The 19425-nt window shown below is 45.5% G+C and overlaps 1 long non-coding RNA gene across 2 annotated transcripts; it reads left to right on the top strand.

The window, feature by feature from the left end:
* The first annotated feature begins 1679 nt into the window (after nucleotides 1-1679).
* On the top strand, nucleotides 1680-4489 carry LOC137211087 (uncharacterized). 2 transcript variants are annotated; one of them, XR_010936878.1, is made up of 3 exons: nucleotides 1680-1780; nucleotides 2047-2166; nucleotides 4282-4489. It is a non-coding gene; the product is annotated as an uncharacterized lncRNA (long non-coding RNA). The 2 variants fall into 2 exon arrangements; XR_010936877.1 differs by lacking the exon at nucleotides 4282-4489 and adding an exon at nucleotides 3361-3696.
* The last annotated feature ends 14936 nt before the right edge of the window (nucleotides 4490-19425 follow it).

The raw sequence follows: 19425 nt of genomic DNA, 5'->3' as shown, positions 1-19425 counted from the left end.
TCTGAAAAGAAACTACTATCCAAGAACCTAAATGAACCAGGTGTGTTTTGTATTTGTTGGGGATAAACAGGAAAGGGGCACACATACTTGGGGGACCACAAATGTCCCATCACCATCACTACCCATCTCCTTAGTCTCCAGAGTAAACAGTTTGTAAAATACCAAAGGGGCCAAAATCCCAGTTTTTCCCAGGGCTTCTTCATGGCCCAGCAGAACTTTCTGGGTATGTTGCAACAGTGCCATTAAACCTTCAAGTTTAACTTCACTTGCTGGTCTCCCCGCCCTCACTATCGTAGATTTCCTTTGTAGAAGAATGGGAATTGGGGGATTTAAAAACTCTTCTTAGATAGTCCAGCAATTTTGCACCGGGGATATGGGCCTAGGGCCCAGGGAATCTCCCTAATGAGCCACAAGGAGGCTCGGGTTAACTGGAAACAACAGCTCCTTAAGCACACTCCCTCTGGAGAAAGTCTAGGAATTCAGATTCCTGCTAATGAAAGGCCTCCTCAACGTCCTGAGGGGTAGAGATGCACTGATTATGTCCCTTGTGAAATACAAGTCTGGAGGAATTCTGAGCACATACCTACCTGCAAATCTACCTGCCTGTGCTCCACACAAGGCATGGATTCAATCGGTGCTAAAGCGGAGCCATTTGTCTGAACCAGCAAATACTAGGTCACAGTAGAATAGGGGATTGGAGTCAGAGAGATGTAGGCTTGAGTCCCGGGTCGGCCACTAAGAGCTGTGTGGCGGTGGCCGAGTCACTTAGCCTGTCCCTGCCTCAGTGCCCTCATGTGCAAATGGGAATAAAACAGACTCACGCGATCCGATCTGGATCTACTGAGTCTGAAGAAGTGGGAAACAAGACTGTGTGGCCTCATTTCGGGCAGCAGAAATACCACACACTTCTTTGCCTGGGACTCCGTTGTCCGGCCCCTTGTCTTTGCACCCACCTACCTCTGCGCGGAATCCGACGATGCAGTTCCGCCCTAAAGGACCCTCCATCCCCAGCCCACCGGCGCCAACTTGCTCCCCGGCTCTCGCGCCTCCCCCTCGCCTCTCTCCCTCTCGGTCCCATTCGGCTCCCTCATTCTCTTCTCTAAAACAAAAAGTACTGCCGCTCGTTAATCCGTGCTGAACTTCAAGGGCAGAATCGTCGTGAAAGTGAGCAGACAAGCGGAGGGCGCTGCCACCCGCCCCTATGTGAATGCCGCGCTGACGGGCGCTGACGGGCCGGGCCCGAGGGCGGCCCGGGCGCTGGAGCTGCCAGCAAACTTTCCCGTCTGAATTCCAGATCTAGAGCCTGGGAACCACACTCTGCCCAGACGTGTGTGCGACGCCGAAACCAGGGAGCCGCCCGCAGCCCTGGGGGCCGGGGGAGGGGAGAGAAGGGGAAAGGGATGGGGTGGGAGGAGGCGGAGGAAGGAGGAGGTGGGAGGTGAGAGGAGGCGGGGGAAGGGAAGAGTGGGGGGAAGTTGGAGACAGGGAGGTAGGAGGAGTGGGGGAGGGGCGGGGTGGGGCAAGGAGGAGGTGGGAGAAGGAATTGGTGGGTGGGTGGGTGAGAGGGAGAGAGGGGAGGAGGGGACGAGAGGAGGAGGAGGTGGGGGGATGGGGAGGGGCGGGGCAGAGGGTGGGGGAGGGGAGGGGAGGGCGGAGGAAGGAGGAAGTGCGGGGCAAGAGGAGGGGGAGGGCGCGGAGCCCTGCCGGCGGCCGGAGGACCGGCGGGCGCTGACTGCGACCACCGCTCTCGGGCAGCGGACGCGCTGCTTTGGAAGATGAGGTCAGCACCGCGGAGCTTTCCTGAAACACACCCCCCCCCACCCCCCTAAAAAAGAAAAAAACAAGCGCAGCCCGCCCCGCCCTGGCCTGGGCAGCAGCGGCGGCGGGGGCAGCAGCACGCCGGCCGGTGGGCGCGGGGCGCGAGGGGCGCTCCCCGTGGCCGCGGCCGCTCAGTCCGGGATCTGGGCTCCGTCACACTTCCGGGAGAGAGGAGGTTTTTCTTCTCCAAAATCCACCAGACTCCTTTGATGCGCTTTTGTTTTACAGTGGAAAACTACAATTAAAAAAACATAGCCATGAAAATAAGTGAGATTAAAACCTGCCGGCTTCACTTCCTGGAGGCTTTTTGTTGGGTCTTGAAACTAGGAGTCTTTGCGGGTCATCCTTGTAAGTGCCTTTTTAATCCGTTCACACTGATGCTTGTGCGTCTATACTGCGTTTAACATCCATTATTAGACGGGTGACGCTGTGACATTGTGTTCAGTTGATTTGATGATTTCTGCTTTGGTCGGTTGACGTTGCCTCACTTGATAACACGACATAAATGCATACACGTTGCAAAAAGAAACCCTGTCTTAAAATAGAGATGAAAATATTCCCTAAGGCGCTGCCAATACCAAAAGAGTGAAGTGTTATTTAGACCGTGGAAGTGTTAGAAACAACAATAATTCATTGGCTGGTTCATAGTCCTATGTAACTTAACATTTTAAATCATTAAATAATAGGGGTAAAACCCCTATTAGTTGTTCTAAACTTCCTGTTTCCGAACGTGTATCATTACATCATACGAAGCGAATCGCATTATCAGCTCGGTAAGTGAGAGAGAATTTCTGCTCTGAAACAGAGCAGTTTTAATGCTTAAGTACCAATAAGTTCTTCTTAGGAACTCTCCAAATGCAGTCAATTAATATTAAACAGATGCAGGGACTTCCCTGGTGGTCCAGTAAAGACTACCCGCTCCCAATGCAGGGGGCCAGGGTTCGATCCCTGGTCAGGGAACTAAATCCCGCATGCCGCAACTAAGACCCGGCACAGGCAAATAAATAAATATTAAAAAATAAAATTAAATTAAAAAAATAAAGCAGATGCAGTAGGGGGTGCATACTAAAACTGAAGGCTCTTCCCCCCGGAGAATTTACTCCATTTTCCTTAAAAATGAGCCAGCGAATCATTAATTTTAAATTGGCCAATGCCAATGGAAGATCACGCCAAAACCAGAATGAGGCATCCCAACAGTGGTAAGTAAATAGAAAGACCCAATTCAGTTTACAAAAATTTGGCCTTCAGGCTGTGTCTCGTACACCTGCATGAAGTCAAAGACGATGTGATGCACATTTTACCACATTAAACCAGCAGCAGTGATAGGGTGTACCTTCACGTAAACAGGATGCACAGACGCACGTTTCACGGAACTATTAATATCCCAGTTACTCCATGTAGCTTAAGTCTCTGGGAGGGAGCTCCAGACCAGAGGTTGTAGACTGGCGCTGCATGGGCCCGTCCTTGTTTTCCAGACCTGTTTGTTTGCCCTTTGAAGTGTGTTTTAAACTTTTGAATTCGTTATCTATATTTAAAAACCAGGCGACTTCCCTGGTGGTGCAGTGCTTAAGAATCTGCCTGCCAATGCAGGAGACACGGGTTCGAGCCCTGGGCCGGGAAGATCCCACATGCCGCGGAGCAACTAAGCCCACGAGCCACAACTACTGACCCTCGCGTCGCAACGACTGAAGCCCGGGCACCTAGAGCCTGTGCTCCGCAACTAGAGAAGCTACCACAGTGAGAAGCCCGTGCACCGCAACGAAGAGTAGCCCCTGCTCACAGCAACTACAGAAAGCCCATGCTCAGCAATTAAGACCCAACGCAGCCAACAGTAAACAAATTTTTAAAAATAAATAAAATGAAAAATAAAAATCAGGATATTTCACAGGGAAAGCTGGACTTTTGGCTTCTCTTCTTTGGCTGCATTGGGTCTTTGTTGCTGCTCACGGGCTTTCTCTAGTTGCGGCGAGCGGGGCCTACTCTTCATTGCGGTGCGCCCGCTTCTCATTGCGGTGGCTTTTCTCGTTGCGGAGCACGGGCTCTAGGCACGCGGGCTTCAGTAGTTCTGGCTTCTGGGCTCTAGAGCACAGGCTCAGTAGTTGTGGCGCATGGGCTTAGTTGCTCCGTGGCATGTGGGATCTTCCCGGACCAGGGATCGAACATGGTCTCCTGCACTGGCAGGCGGATTCTTAACCACTGCACCACCAGGCAAGTCCCTTGGGCTCTCTTTGAAACCTGAGAAGACTTGGAGCAGAGCGGCAGTGTCAGTTGTAACGGTCTACACCTCCCCTGTTGTCCTCTTAAGGTATTTGTCTGTCCTATGCGCAAGTTTTCTGCCCCAGACAAATCACTTCATCTGGTGTTTGGCCTTTTTATAAGGATTATTAAAGTCACAGGTGGTTTAGACACTCTCTGTCTAGACCTAATGCATGTATAATTAAAACCTCAAATCTTGATTTCCAGAAATTCACCTTGACAGATTCAACCAGTGAGAAACTGAGTCTGCGTACATTCCCTAAAGACAGGCGCTATGGAATGTCCGGATTCCCTCCATTCTAAATTTGCCCAAGATGCAGCAAGACATAGGGGTGCCTGTGGTCTCAGGAATTAAGCAGACCTGGTTTGGATTCCCACTAGGTACTGTGCAGTGTTAGGCAAGTTATTTACTATCCTTGAGCTTGTTTCCTTAAAAATAGATATAATAAAACTACCCCTTTGAATTATTGAATATTAAGTAGTTATATGTGAAAAGCATGTTAAACAGTCGCTGGTCCACAGGAACCACCCAAAATATTAATTTCTCATGCCCTTGGGATTTCAGTTACTAATGCGGATATCTGAGAGAGAATTCTTACTAGATCTTTTTTCTTGTCTGCGAAACCCTGCTTTAGTAGAATCCAAACTTCGGTGTGTGTAAGAGACTTACCTGGATACTCGATTACAGTGCTAGTTTCTGGGTCCCTCTTCTAAGGTATAGGAAGTCTCAAGTAGGGCCCTGGGGGTTGACATTTTAACATTGAATTCTGGGGCACGAGTCCTCAGCCCTCACTCTGACAGTCCCCGTTCTGGACTTGGCCCTGGTCATTCAAGGGAGTGAGGTGGAGACAGAGGAAGGCCTGAGCCGAGTCCCAGGCTGGTCCTGGCAGCTTGCTGATCCCGAGGCTGGATTGGATGCCTCCCTGGATCCCCATGGCCGGCTCCTGGATCCACAGGCATTTACTGAGCACCTGCTGGAAAGTGCCCTGAGCGGGCACCAAGCACGCAAGGTCAGGCCTGGCATTTGGGTCCCAGTTTCTGCCTTTCCTACCATCCAGCATTTAATACCGTCCCAAATGGCTGTATTCCCAAAGACACTCCTTGATCTCATCAGCGCCTCTCTCCCCCCATCCCCCCACCCGGAACCATGCTTTCCCAAGTCACACTGCAGCGACTTCTGCATTACACAAGGACACTTAGCATAGCACTGCTTAGGTGCTCATTAGATATATGTGGAATTTAATTTCCTTGGACAAATATGTCTTCTGAAACTTAGTTTATGTTCATTCACTCATCAAATATTTATAAGCCAGGAACTGTTCCAGAAGCTGGGGATAACTGTCATGAACAAAATGTAAAAATCTCTGCCCACGTGGAACTTCTATTCCAGTTGGGGAAGAAAGGCCATATCAACAACCTACTCTGAATTCTTGTATATTGGGTTGTTATCTCTACCCGGACATTTGCTGCAATCTTGTTTGCTCTGACTGCTACCTCAGTTACCTGCCAAATGGCCTTCTTTCCCAACCCTGGTCTACACAACCCTTACTCAGCGGCGATTCTATCTGAGGCCAAAGAGCAAACCAGTTATCTTATTGCATCTTGAACCAGTGTCTGCATATCTCCTCTAGGCTTTAACCAAGATCAGCCATTCATTTCCAAATGCCAGAAGCTTCCACAATAAATGCAACTTGTAGATTCTCGTACAGAATATTAGGGAGAAGACTTGATAGGAACCGAGTGACTCTGCTGTCCCACTGTTCGGTCCTGTTATAATACTGCTTTTCTTTTTAAGCTTCTTAGCTATTAAGCCAAATATAAAAGTAACTCTGACTACTTTGCACTCATACCCTGTAGCTTCATTTGAGTAGACTTCTAATAATTTATCAGTAATATAATCTTACCTTTAAATATGTGATTTTGTGGGGTACATTCTGCTGCGTTCTTACTGAGCGCTTTGTATTTTTCTGGGTCTAATACTTGTTATAGAGAAATACAAGACCAATTGTGTTATAAAAATGAGAGAGGATTTCAGTATTCCAAGTAGTCTACAAAGTGAGTTACACCTGAAAATTCAGGTAAAGAAGTATAATTTTTTTTTTTTTTTTGCGGTACGCGGGCCTCTCACTGCTGTGGCCTCTCCCGTCGCGGAGCACAGGCTCTGGACGTGCAGGCTCAGCGGCCATGGCTCACGGGCCCAGCCGCTCCGCGGCACGTGGGATCTTCCCGGACCGGGGCACGAACCCGTGTCCCCTGCATCGGCAGGCGGACTCTCAACCACTGCGCCACCAGGGAAGCCCTAAGGAAGTATAATTTTAACTTCTTCTCTAAAGGGGTAACTTTTCGTGAAAATGCCCCTAAATGTATTATTTCTGTCTCTTTGCATGTGTATATTTTTATATCTGACCTCACACTATGATCATCTTTGGCTCTCAGTTGCATACGTTCGATCATTTCCTGAGTCTATATGACTTCCTGTTGAGAAATATGAACTGGGTCAATGGAAAGTCTTTGGGAAACAAACTCAGACACCCAGGATTCCCCTTTGTCCTGTGAAATGCAAGATAAGCAATTTGATTTGGACATAATATCATTCTTTAGTCAGGCAACTGATGAATAAGCAGGTAGAATTAAAACATGCTGGACCATGGATGGTCACGCTAGCGAGTGGGCCAGTTGCTGTGCTTCGCACAATTTCAGACTGCTCCGTCAGAACTTCAGTTGAGAGTCTGTGTATATGCACTATTGAAAGTGGCCATTAGGGACGTCCCTGGTGGTCCAGTGGTTAAGACTTGGCCTTCCAATGCAGGGGGTGCAGGTTTGATCCCTGGTTGGGGAGCTAAGATCCCACATGCCTCATGCCCAAAAAACAAAACATAAAACAGAAGCCATATTGTAACAAATTCAATAAAGACTTTAAAAACGTTCCAAATGAAAAAAAAAAATCTTAAAAGAAAGTGGGCATTAAGAGATGCAACTACGGGCTTCCCTGGTGGTGCAGTGGTTGAGAGTCTGCCTGCCGATGCAGGGGACACGGGTTCGTGCCCTGGTCCAGGAAGATCCCACATGCTGCAGAGCGGCTGGGCCCGTGAGCCATGGCCGCTGAGCCTGAGTGTCCGGAGCCTGTGCTCCACAATGGGAGAGGCCACAGCAGTGAGAGGCCCGTGGACCGCAAAAAAAAAAAAAAAAAAGAGATGCAACTACCCATCAGAGCTGTTGGAGTTTTAAAGCCATGAGATCTGGCTACTCAGAATTCAGACTGTGTGTTAATATCAGGATATTAACACACAGTTGGACCAGAACCGTTTACTTAGAGAAACTGAAAGGAAAGAAATGATATGCTCCATGCCTTTCTAGTCCTTTTTTCCCCAACCAGGAGTGAGGGTTGAGAGGGAAGGTGGGATAAGGGTGAAAATTTGGAACACGGGCCTACGCAAGCAACAATAATAATTGTGAGAAGTCCACTTTTGTTTTAATTGACGTTTCCCCTCACTGAACTGACATTTAGTGATTGAAATATCTGGAATGCACACCATAACTTGGGTGTCTTTACTTTAGGCTCAAGGTGCAGACAGCAGAAGGTAGGGCACAGGGGTCAGATGAAATTGGTAAAGGGAAAAAACAAATGCAAATTTCACAGGCAAAAGAGGTAGCTTCTCCAACTCTAGGCCGTGCTGGGCTGCTCTAAAGTGCAGCATCTTTCATCAAGCCTAGGCCTTCGTTCCCCTCCGTGACACTGTCACGTGCTCCCCGTCAGCCTTTCAGTAAGATCTTTAACAAGCGCACAGGGACCCCTGCACTTCCGTTTAGTAATTGGTGGTAGGATTTCTCCTGTAGTATAGATACACACAGATTTGTTCACTCTCCTGCTTTTATGATGTTATTTTAGAAATTGAGCTGTCAAATGTTGTGTTTGAACACTTTTTGAATCAGCACTCTAACTAAGGGATCAAAAGGCTTAAGTTCATGCTTTTTAATAACTGAAACCACTGTCTATAATTTTTCATATCTAAAATCTATAGATGCTGATATCAGCCTAGCTTCTTTTACTTTCAACTCGTAAAGAAAGTTTTCCTTCTTCTTTTTTTAAAATTTATTTACTTTATTTGTTTATTTTTGGCTGCGTTGGGTCTTCGTTGCTGTGCGCGGGCTTCCTCTAGTTGCGGCGAGCGGGGGCTACTCTTCGTTGTGGTGCACGGGCTTCTCATTGCGGTGGCTTCTCTTGTTGCGGAGCACAGGCTTTAGGCACGAGGGGTCAATAGTTGTGGCTTGTGAGCTCTAGAGCGCAGGCTCAGCAGTTGTGGCGCACGGGCTTAGTTGCTCCTGTGGCATGTGGGATCTTCCCGGACCAGGGATTGAACCCGTGCCCCCTGCATTTGCAGGCGGATTCTTAACCACTGCACCACCAGGGAAGTCCCTCTCCTTCTTCTTAAGTTCCCTTTTTTACATCCAGTGGGACCAGCTCTTGTGATTGTCGTCAGCAGAAAGCGATATACCACAGTGGGCAACATGAAATCGCCAAGTTGTCAAGAATTCTAGGGATTTTCTTTCTTCTCTAGTCATTGTCACAGCCAATGTCTTCTTGAAAGATGTATCTTCATTTCATTGCCACATTAGGTGGCTAAGAGTTTTCTGGTCAATTTGGTAAACTTTAGACTATCTTAGAATTTAATTAGCTCATTAAAGTGGCCAAAGGAACCTACAGATGACCACATGTACAAATACATATGAAATCAACGATACAGGCTGACTGGGGTAGGTGGGCCAGTCCTCCTGTTACTCTGGGGATGTGTGTGTGAGCTGTTTTGTTTTTGTTTTGGAGGGTGAGGGCTACTGGTGTGGGTAAATTTCCAAACTCCCCAAGAGAACATAATCAGAAAACACACAGCAGGCACGGAGAGGAGTCACACAACTGGATGAAAAGGGAACTAGAAGGAGATCGGATTGTTAAAGGAACTAGAATTGTTTCACATGCAAAGCATGAGGCAGGGGCAAGAGAACTGGAAGAACCAAGGTGGTTCCAACCAACTTCTACGATTATTCTATTGAATCGGAGAAAATATGAGCTTCAACCACAGCTGAACCTAAAAAGGGGAAACTTTTCGTTTAGCACCAATCATTGCCATGCGTTGATTAATAACATTAGCTGGCGTAAGGGTAGCGTGGAAGAAGCTTGTTCGGTCACCCACTGTACTCCCTTCAGACTCTACCATTTTGTCTCCAGTACAAGCATCTAGGTAAAGACAGAAAAAAGTGGCTATTTGGAAAGTCAGCTTTCACCCAAACATACGAAATTTTTTAAGTGTTTTATTTTATTTTAAATTTTTAAAAATTAATTAGTTAATTTATTTTTTGGCCGCGTTGGGTCTTCATTGCTGTGCACGGGCTTTCTCTAGTTGCAGTGAGCGGAGGCTACTCTTCATTGCAGTGCGCTGGCTTCTCATTGTGGTGGCTTCTCTTGTTGCGGAGCACGGGCTCTAGGCACGCGGGCTTCGGTAGTTGTGGCACGTGGGCTCAGTAGTTGTGGCTCGCGGGCTGTAGAGCACAGGCTCAGTAGTTGTGGCACACAGGCTTAGTTGCTCCACGGCATGTGGGATCTTCCCAGACTAGGGATCGAATCTGTGTCCCCTGCATTGGCAGGCAGATTCTTAACCACTGTGCCACCAGGGAAGTCCCAAGAAAAATTTTAAAATGTCAAGTGGGCTTAGATGTTGGTCTTGCCACTCGGGGGCATTTTTCTCGCAGTTGGGATGGGGGTGGGACAGTCATGAAGGCCCTCACCTGCTCCATGAAATCCACTTCAAAAGCTGAAGCTATTTTTCAAATAGACTCTTCTAGCTTCCTAATAACCCAACTGTAGATTTATCATGAGATAAGTTTTCTACAAACTTTTCTGAATAGTTTTATTTTCACTTCGTGGTCTTGGGAGCAGTGAGTAGACACTAAATGATCTCCCCCCTTCATCTACATGTCGACCATTTAGAAGCACAGACCAAGAGACTTCCAAAATGAATACATAGCTCCTGCTGTTTAAATAGCCAACCTGCAAACTGATTCAGGAACCACCCAGGCAGGCACTCTGGGTCCCCGTGTGACTCCGGACTGTCGCTGACCTCTCTTCAGGCTGAAGTGAAGTTCATGTTTTTCCCTCCCATCAACTCACAGCGGTGCTTTGGGGATAGAAAACTGGATGTGGCAAAGTCCAGGGCAGATTTGTAAATGCCACCGGCAAAACTAGGTGAAAGGCACTTGTCCTTTGTGCAATGCAGCTGCCGTGTAAGAGACCCAGGGCTCACTGTCTTCCTGGCTTGGGAACACACAGATCCGTCTTTCTAGAATTCAAAACGGAAGGTGGCATGACACGGTGGAAGTTTTTTTGTTGTTTTTTTTTCCTTTAATTAATTAATTTATTTATTTATTTTTGGCTGCATTGCAGTGGCTACCAGAGGTGAATGGAAAAGTTTAAAGGGCGTTTGGGTTTCTGTTGGGTTGGTTGGTTTTTTGGCCTCGCCAGTGTAGCCAGATCATTTGGGAGACATAATTTAGAAAGCGCCAATGCCTTTCTCCAGATTAAGGTTCTCTTCGATTCCCATGGAAACTTCGGAGAAACAGACATTTAATTTGCTTATTATTCTTTCATGAATTTATCCAGCAAACTTCACGGAGCGCCTACGATGTCCAAAGGCACTGCATTTAGTGTGGGAGATACAGCACAGAGGAGACCAGAACCCGAGTTCAGGAGCCTCCAGCCTGTTCTCCAGGTTCTGCAGGTGTGGTTTCAGGCAAATTTGCCTAACTGGACCCTCCATTCTGAACATCAGAATCAGAGACAAGGGATTTCTTGAACTCATCAATAACCAATTCTCACCAACAATGCTGTCTACATACAAGAGATTCCTGTGACTTATTTTCAAAGATTTCATTTAAAAATATACTTGGAAAACAAAACAGCAGACTTTTTAACTCTAAAATGAGGTGGTGTTACTTGGCACCTGTATGTGTTTGTGTATTTACAACAGCAGAGCAGGAAAGGGGAGGTTGAGTGGAGGCCTGCTGGGGCCGCTTCAGTTCATCATCTTAGAATCGTAATCCCTCTTCTCTGCATTTGAGAGGCTTAGGAGGCCATCACCCACGAGAGGCCAAGGAAGCAAATCCAGCTGTAATGGCTTCACACGGTGTAATCAGACAGACTTGTTTTTTCAGAGGAGAAAAAGCCTTCCAGATAATGAGACTGGACACAGCCTGGATGTGGAGGTAAAAGTCCAGTCTTGAAATGACCCCTCTGATATTTGCCTTGGGCTCTGGGCAGTCACCTTACATCTCTGGGCTGCAGTGTCCTCACTTGTAAAACGAGGGCACTGTGCTGGATGACACCTGACTGCCCTTCCCATTCTAACCTCCTATGATCTGTGATAAAGGTGGCACCGTGCAGTGTGTTTTGTGATTTTAATTCATTGATTAGGCATTTCATCAATGGCCAAAGTTGCTTCAATGCTGAGATTAGAATAATTATGGTGAGGCTTCAGGGTTAATAATTAACTAAAATAACGGAGCCATTCACACCTCTGCCAGTGCTCTCCTTTCCAACTCTCAACAAAAGAACAAATAAACAGCAAACAGCAATGAATTAATTCACAAGCTAAGATTATTTCTGGCAATTAGAAAAGTTGGACACTTCTCTGTTTATACATACCCCTTATATACATAAATAGGTATATACATTTTTTTAAATGAATTTATTTATTTATTTTTATTTTTGGCTGCATTGTGTCTTCGTTGCTGTGCGCAGGCTTTCTCTAGTTGTGGCGAGCAGGGGCTACTCGTGGTTGCGGTGCGCGGGCTTCTCATTGCAGTGGCTTCTCTTATCGTGGAGCACAGGCTGTAGGCGCGCAGGCTTCAGTAGTTGTGGCACGCGGGCTCAGTAGTTGTAGCTCGGGGGCTCTAGAGCACAGGCTCAGTCGTTGTGGCGCACGGGCTTAGTTGCTCTGCATGTGGGATCCTCCTAGACCAGGGCTTGAACCCGTGTCCCCTGCATTGGCAGGCGGACTCCCAACCACTGCACCACCAAGGAAGCCTGGTGTATACATTTTAAGTGTGTATGTATATGCTACCATTTGTCATTAAATGTGCATATTCCCGAATAATAAAATTATATAACTAATATTCATTGAGCACATCCCATAGGCTGAGCACTGTTGAAGACTTTATTTACATTTTTAATTTATTTTGGCTACACCGTGCTGCTCGCGGGATCTTAGTTCTCTGACCAGGTATTGAACCCGTGCCCTGGCATTGAAAGCGCCGAGCCTTAACTGCTGGACTGCCAGGGAATTCCCCATTTACATTGTCAATAACTTCTTTTCATTAATTTCTTCTGTTTTCAGTCTTAACACCCACAATTGATTTCTCAAAATATGGAAGTTTGTGAAGGTTATTGCAAACATCTTGTCTGGCAGGCATAACTGTTAGGGTGTAAAGAAATGATATTTCATAAAAAGGACTCCAATTTGTCTGAACTTTTGGGCGAAGCCTCGCTGGAAAGGCACGCATTTGATCACTTTTATGTCTGGGGGTGGGGATTCTGCCTCGAAATGACTCTCTTTTGGAGAGAGAGGGAAAATCTTGGAGTTTATGGAGAGTGGAAAACATTTGCATCCCTAGTGAGATCAGAAAAAAAAATCTCAGTGAGGCTCAAGGGAACTTTTCCTGGCAATGAGGGTTATATTTGATAAGTTACTATGATATTTGAATCACAGCTTCTGGAAACAGGTTATAAAATAAATTTTCACAGAACTGAGACAGTTCCGGTGCAGGTCTTTCTGTCCGGCCCATACACAGTCCATAGTAGTACTGAAACTTCACGGGATCACGAATTTCTATACTATCTGCCCATGCAGCGTTCCCAAAGCAGTGATGAAACATTCAGTAGCATAAGGGATGTGTTTTATATTATGATGATTATAATGTTACATGTTTTCCCAAAATGTACAAATATGAAATGTGCTATGTTCTACTCATATGCTTGCATATGGAAAACAGAAATAAAAATTGTTTACTTTGGCTACAACAAATGTCATTCTCTTGCTTAGTGGCTTTTGATATCCTTCAGCCAAACCAAACATGCAGCTTCTCAAGATACCAGAATCTGTATTTAATACAATAATGTTTCTCACTCCCAGCCTCCCTCTCCCTCTCTCTCTCTTTTTTAATGACTCCGTTGTTAAATAAGAAATGGATAATGTCAACTTTCCCAATAGCACCACTAGTATTTGTTGCTGTTTCATAAGTAACTTAGGAAAGCGACTGAAGCATAAAGAAACTCAATTATTTATTACAGTATTTTCCTCTCCCTGATATCATGATAATCTTCAATATTAATGCCTTCCTTACAAGTGTAAGGTTAGGAAATTGAAGTCAGTGGGTTGAATTGGTCAATTATAAAATTATGAAATGTGTTCAGGTGAATAGTTGATTTCATCATCCAACCAAAATAGTGCCTCATTTCTTGCACGCATTATCTAAATATTTATCTAATACGTGTTGATGTATTCTTAATTGCTGTAATACCTTTTTTAAATGATTCGCTTTGAGAGTCATACGCAGTTTGATTCAGTTCTCCTAAGTCAAGTGCGAGCTTAGCCATCACAAATTCAGTGACTACTGTGGGGTGGGCAAGACAGCCAAGATGAGCAGTGCCCCCAGTAATGAAAACCAGTGGTCAGAACCCCACCTTGCCAGAGCTGGTAATCTGGGCAGTTTACAGGTTAACTCAAAACCTATGGTTAGTAGAGACGTGTCCCACGTGCATGTTGTCTGGGAGTTTGTGCGTTGGGTATTCAGAGTAAGTTGGAAGAAACACTGGTTCTAATATGCTTCTCTTTGGCCAAACATGAAAGGGTTTAGGCAGAGATCATGAAGCAAATGAATAACAACAAAAAAGCATAGGAGACGCCTTGCCTGGTTCAGTTATCACCTCTGTAGGGCATTCCACATAAAGTCTGCACAGGTAACCCTGATTTCTCACCTGCTTGCCCAGGGAGCATCTTGATTCAAGGACTATGGAAATACCTGAAGTTTTTCAGCTGAAACCTGAAGTCGTCGTCATTACATGAGGATCACCTCTTCCCGTGTTTTCTGGAATTAGAGACACTAATGTCATCCTCTTGATTCCTGTGGAATTTTTGTGGACCCTGTCCGTTACTGTCCATTTCAACGGCCACACTCTGACCCAGCCTCCCAACTCCAACAGCCCTGGAAACCAGCAGCACACTCTGCTACGTCGCTGGTTTTAACCCTGCCCGTCTCCTGCTTCAGAACATACAGTGGCTTCTGCTGCTTCAGCAACTGTGCCCTCCCTATGACCCCTTGCTCTCTCCAACTGCTGAGCACCTCTTCTATTCCTGAGCTAATCTATTTATTATCTCCCTCTGTGCTTGGCTTATAAATCCTGAGCCCAAGCCTTACCATTTGCTAGTTTCCTTCCAAATTTGCATTTCCTTCCCCTCCCACCTCCCCCATCCCCTTAAGCCACGCCCACTGTTCCTTTTGCATTTAAGACTGTGTTGCTTTGTATCTTCTCTTGGGGGCATATCTGTGATGGGGGCATAAGGTTTTTTTTTTTTTAATTGTTATTGGGGTGTAATTGATTTACCATCTTCTGTTCATTTAAGGTATACAGCAATGTGAATCTGTTATACAAATCCATATACCCTCTCTCTTTTAGATTCTTTTCCCTTGTAGGCCATTACAGAGTATTGAGTAGGGTTCCCTGTGCTATACAGTAGGACCTTAGTAGTTCTCTATTTTATATATAGTAGTGTGTATGTGTCGATCCCAATCTCCCAGTTTATGGGCACAAGGTCTTGAGGGGCCCCTCCCCCTCCCCCTCGAAGAGTAGGTACCCAGTGAGTGGATAAAGGCATGTGTGAATGAACGTTGGGATGGTAGAGGCTGCGCCAGTGCTAAAGTGGCATTGCTTTTCAGTATAGAAAAAGCTAGGACTATTTTTCCAGCACACAATAAAGAAAATGCTGCATTGAAGCAAATGAATATATCTCCATATGATGGAGAGTGCAGTAGGAATTACTTTTTAAATGATGTTTGGAAGTAGAAGAAGCTGAAAAGATAGTGGAGAAATGAACGCGACAAATATCTCCCAACAGACAAGGAAGGGGATATAAATTTGTGATGGGAGATACCATACTGCCACCTTCACACACCCACACACTGTGTGACTTTTGAGTAGGATCAGAAAAGTCAAATTCCATGGCCCCCAAATAGTAGGCACGACTAACTGATGAATAGGTTAGTCCAAAAGACAGCTTCCAACTGCCCACCGGCCCTACCCCCAATTAAAGTAACTTCTAGAAATAAATTCTTCTTCAAATTGAATTATCTATGCAAAGGATTCATTATTAATAAACTACATCAGGGTTTGGCAAACTATCCATGGGCCAAATCCAGCCCACCTCCAGTTTTGGTAACTAAAATTTTCTTGGAACACAGCCCACCCCTTCATTTTTGTATTGTCCATGGCTGCATCCCACTATAAGGACCCAGTTGAGTAGTTGTGACAGAGACCCTGTGACCCGCAAAATAAAAAATGGCCCTTCAGGGGAAAAGTTTGCCAGTGCTGGACCTACATGATCAAAGGATATAGTAATTTGGTCGGATGTGCCCATCCTTCCCACCAGGGGCAGACCTGGGGCCTGGGGCCTGGAATCTGGTTGGCTGGCTAAGGGAGCAGTAACCTCTGGTTACCAAGTAGAGTAACCAACTTGTCCTGGTTTTCTGGGGACTGTCATGGTTTTAAAACTGAGTCCCATGTTCTGGGCAAACCAGGACAGTTGACCACCCTGACATGTAGTGAATAGCTTATGGGGTCTGGGGCAGACTGACTTAGGTTCAAACCCCATTTTTATGACTTCCCACTGTGCAGCCTTAAGTTACTTCATCAATTACCCTATCTGTGAATTGGGATCGATTCTATTTTGAGGAGATATTGTAAGGATTAAAGGAAATTATGCATAGAAAGAGCCTAGCACAGAATAGGCACTTACTAAATATTCATTCCCTTCCTACACTTTAGACCATTATAAGCTAATTTTCTTATCCAATCTTTAGTCAAAATTCCTTTTTTTCATAAAATAATCAGAAGGGAAACTTTAAAATACCATTCTTTTTTAAACCAAAAAAATTTATTTAATTGGTTGCTCCGGGTCTTAGTTGCAGCACGTGGGCTCCTTAGTTGTGGCATGTGAACTCTTACTTGCAGCATGCATGTGGGATCTAGTTCCCTGACCAGGGATCGAACCCCAGCCCCCTGCATCGGGAGCGTGCAGTCTTATCCTCTGTGCCACCAGGGAAGTCCCTCAAATACTGTTCTTATCCCCTGTATTTTCTAATGATGCTATTTCTTTGCCCCTTACAAATAAATACCCAAATTAATAAATAACTTGTATTGCAGTGGGGGAAGTAGCCCATCCACGTAAAATTGCCTGATTTTCAACTTGATAACTGTTTTATGTTTTAAACATAAACACTTGGAGACAAGTGGTGGTTGAATTTTGTTTTGTCCAGTTAGGGATACATCCCAGGAAGGTCTGCTGTCTCCAGCTACTTCAAGTAGCTTGTGATAGGACTTCCCTGGCGGTCCAGTGGTTAGGACTGGGTGCTTTCACTGCGGGGCCCGGGTTCAAATCCCTGGTCCAGGAACTAAGATCCCGCAAGCCTCTCGGCGCAGCCAAAAAAGTAGCTTGTGATGCCTCAGGTCCATGACCAGATCCAGAACCTCTGGGGAACAAGGTTCAGGGACTTTTTCTAATCTAGCATTTTGTGCCTCCGACAGAAAATATTGACAGGAAGTTGCCAGAGGCTGTCAGTGCTACCTCACTCATGATTCATCTGATGGATCACTATGACCGAAGCGCTACATGGACGAACACGCGCATTAATTTTTTAAAGAGGCTAATTATACACAGACAGTGGTGTCCAAATCTGATAGCAACCTACATGCTGTCAAAAGTCCCCAGGACAGGGCTTCCCTGGTGGCGCAGTGGTTGAGAGTCCGCCTGCCGATGTAGGGGACACGGGTTCGTGTCTCGGTCCGGGAGGATCCTACATGCCGCGGAGCGGCTGGGCCCGTGAGCCATGGCCGCTGAGCCTGCGCGTCCGGAGCCTGTGCTCTGCAACGGGAGAGGCCACAACGGTGAGGCCCGCGTACCACAAAAAAAAAAAAAGAAGAAAAAAAATGTCCCCAGGACAAGATCAAAGGGACAAGAGAACATTAATCTCATCCGAACTATCAGCATTTTGATTTAATAACCCGTTGGTTAGCAAGTGTGCAGGATGGAATTAAATAATGTGTACTCCTGTAGTAGTTTATATTCCCAATTAAAACTTAAAATCCTAGTTGGTCCCCAACAAATTCAATTTCCATTAGCCTGTAGCTATAGGACTTTGAGAAATCAAATGTTTTACTGAATGAATTGGTCAGATCAGTCCAAAACTATCAGCATTTTTATTTAATATCCAGTTTCTTAGCAAAGGTACAGAATGGAATTAAATAAGGTGAACTTCTGTGGTAATGTACAATCTAAAAACTTCCAAATACCTACACAATCATAGCTGATTTCCAACAAATTCAATTTACTTGAGGCTGTGGCCATGTGATTTTAATGAATCAAACTTTTTAACCAAATTAATTGGTCAACTCGGTCAAAGCTTATAAATTCCGTGAATATATAAGTCAGTCGATTGGCTGATTTGAATGTCTAATGCAGCAAAATGAGTCAAATTATTAGCTCAGAATACAGACTGCTTTAATTTTATTTGAACTATAAACATCTGCTTGCCTTTCTGATTAGGACACCACCAAAAATTTGGCTGTACATTAGAATCACCTGGGGAGCTTTCAAAATTTCCAAAGCCCAGGCCACACCCCAGATCAGTTAAATCAGAATCCCTGTGGGTGAGACCCAGGCATCAGTCCCTTTGTAATCTCCCCAGGTGATTGGGAACCACTGGCAGCAAATTCAAATAATTAGGAATAAAGCCACTTCTAGTATGTTTTGCATTAAGGTGGAAACCCAAATTGGAGGAGAAAAGAATGAGACTTTGTAATAACATAATAGTAATTATAATAAGCTAATAATTTATCATGTAATTTGTTACTGTTACGTAAAAAGTAACAGCTTACTATTTATTGAGTTCTAACCAAGTGCCAAGCGTTGTGTCACATTTTACATGGATTATTTTATTAAATTCTCACACATTGCCCTGAAGCCTTATGAAGTCAATTATTGTGCCCATTTTACAAATGGGTAAATCAAGGCACCAGAGGTTAAATATCTGTCCAAGGACACGCATGTAGCAAGTGGTCAGGTGAGGGCTGGCACAAAGCAGCGTGAGTCTAAAGTCTGTGCTTGAACTATTTTTGAAAATCAGTGACTGGAAACTCAGTGCTTTATAGGTCGTTGGACGTCACGCTCTTATTTCTTTGGGGCATTGTTTTTGTTTTCTTCTTCCACTTTTCTCTGTTTCTGGATGCAAAGGCCTCACCAAACGGTACACAAAAGCAATTTCTGATGCCCCTGGGAGAGAGGTAGGCCTGGGTTGACGCATATAATAGGCAGAGGAGTTAATATTCCACATTAAGAGCTCCTTCTCTCTCAGGGGAGACTCTGGCAGACTAAAGCACTCTCAGGCAGCAGAAAGGAGCCCTGAAACAAAACGCCCACCTGAGGGGAACAGACATATTTGCTACAGCATGTTTAAAAGTTAATTGAAAAAGGGTAAGAATATAATGGGGCTTCCCATTCACGGCACATCTGGTTACTTCACAAAATCTTCAGCGTTGACCTGTCATCCTGTATGGGTTTGGTTTAAAAGTTTTTTGGGTTTTTGTTTTTGTTTTTTGGAGGTAGTCCTCCCAAGTAACATGTATTTAGTACCAGCTGAAATCTTAACATTTTTGGTTGCACAATGAAAAACAACATAAAAAGAAGAAAGAAAGATGAAAATACGATATAATGTCACGGTCATTTGCAGCCGTTTCCTGTGACAGTTAGGGTGCCGTACACTCATTTCTGAACTGTGTCTTGTCTCTCCTTTGCTGAGAATAAAGCTAAAACTGCCCCGAGAAGCTCCCCCAGGACCGAGGCCGACCGTCAGAGCAGAATCTGGGCCAGTCTCAGCAGCTGTGTGTGTGTTTTAGTTTTAGTTTTTTCAGCCCACTTACCTCGGGAGAGCAGGTTTTCTCCATCCGAAGACTCCCTGACCCCAGCACCTCCGGCCCCGGGTGGGGCTCTGGTTGCAGCCTCCAGGCCACTGCCCGGGTGGGACCGGGCCTGC

The sequence above is a fragment of the Pseudorca crassidens genome, chromosome 18 (assembly GCF_039906515.1).
Source record: "Pseudorca crassidens isolate mPseCra1 chromosome 18, mPseCra1.hap1, whole genome shotgun sequence".
Classification (NCBI taxonomy): Eukaryota; Metazoa; Chordata; class Mammalia; order Artiodactyla; family Delphinidae; genus Pseudorca; species Pseudorca crassidens.
Note: the sequence above shows the minus strand (reverse complement) of the source record. Positions and strands in the feature narration are given on the sequence as shown.